The following is a 1,570-nucleotide window of genomic DNA, read 5'->3' on the forward strand; positions in this document are numbered from 1 at the left end:
CTTTTTTCCAGAAGTCGCCGAATCCTTTTTGGCAGCCTGCGGTTCATCCGAGTGCGTGCCGGTTTTCTTGGGACGAATGTCGCGTCAGCCTCGTGAACTTTCTGCACAACGGTCCTATTTACTTCTTCCACCGGAGCTATTCCCAGTTTAACTTGTTCAAGAAAGATGCTCATTCCTGAGAAGTCTGCACGGCAGAAGTCTCGAAACCACTTTTGAGGTTCGGGATTTCTGGCTCAATAGCAGATGAAATCAAAGGTCAGCACACAGTGATCGCCCTGTCCCACTAGGGCGTTAATTGTTATCTGATCAACGAAGTGTCTTCCGTTGGTGATGACCAAATGGAGGAGAGATGGCAGTTAGCCTGCGCGGCATCTGATGGGTGCAACAACATGTTGAGTCAAAGCGCTCTGTTGAACGACGTCAGTCAGCGCCGCTGCAAAAGGTCCGCCTGATTCGACGCGCTGGAGTGCAATCCAGGAGGCCTTTATGGCTTTGAAGTCACCTACCAGCAGAAGATATGTGAAGTGGTAGTTGGAGGAGCGTTGCTCAAGTGTTTGTATTAGGAATTGGTCATCTTCAGGGGGACTCGATGGGCTTCGGTAGACGACACCGAGAATGAGAGAATCGGCCCCGGGCAGCGGGATTCGGACACTTGGTGCATCGCAAATGGTGCGGGGGTTGTCAGAGAGGACAATCGGGATCGGTAGGGCCTCATGTTAGTACAGAGCAACCCCACCAACCCTCTCTCGTTTTGAGTCGGTTCAAAAAAATAGAGTAACCGTCTATCGAGATCTCCGCGTCAGAGACGTCAGGTGTAAGCCAGGTCTCTGTGAGTGCAATTATGGACGGTTGTTCAAGGCAAGCTGACTGTTTAACATCGCCGAGTTTGTTGAAAAGGCTGAGGCATTTTGTGGACAAGCATTTCAACACCAACTCCGCTGCTGACATAATGATTTTTCTGCTCTATATCAGTGATGTACCTAATTGGTTGAGAAGTAAAACTTTTTGCTTTACCCATTGTGTGAAGCATTGCAGCACCCAGAGTGACCAAATGCATCTGTAGCATGATCCAGGATTTGTGTCAGACTGGGCCGAAGCCTGGGACTTCCCGAGTGACACCTAGAATTGTGCGACAGTCATCGCAGCAGGTTGGTTCTTTTGTATGTTCACCGACAGATTGTAACCACAAGCGGGGCCAGGGACATACGAAATGCAGAACCAGTGTCACTACCATGAACCATTAACCGTTAAATCCTAAAGCGGTACTGACAAAAATTGCCCAGCTGAACTACGCACACGCATGACTTCACTTACGCGTGCGAGCCTCGACCTCATACCCCAAAAGGGACATCAAGCGAATTGTGACGGGAATAGCGTGGGAGATCAAACGTATTTTTAAGAGGAAAAAAGGCTAACCTTGTATGGGTGGTAGAGAGATCAAATAAGATATCCTCACCGACGCCCCAAGCGTCGCTGGTGTCAGATGGCGTCATCGGAGGTGATTCGAAAACGATTAGTTGATGTGCAGCAACTACTTCAATCACTGAAAACATCCAGCACCACGACTACG

The sequence above is a fragment of the Opisthorchis viverrini genome, assembly GCF_000715545.1.
Source record: "Opisthorchis viverrini unplaced genomic scaffold opera_v5_68, whole genome shotgun sequence".
Taxonomy (NCBI): domain Eukaryota; kingdom Metazoa; phylum Platyhelminthes; class Trematoda; order Opisthorchiida; family Opisthorchiidae; genus Opisthorchis; species Opisthorchis viverrini.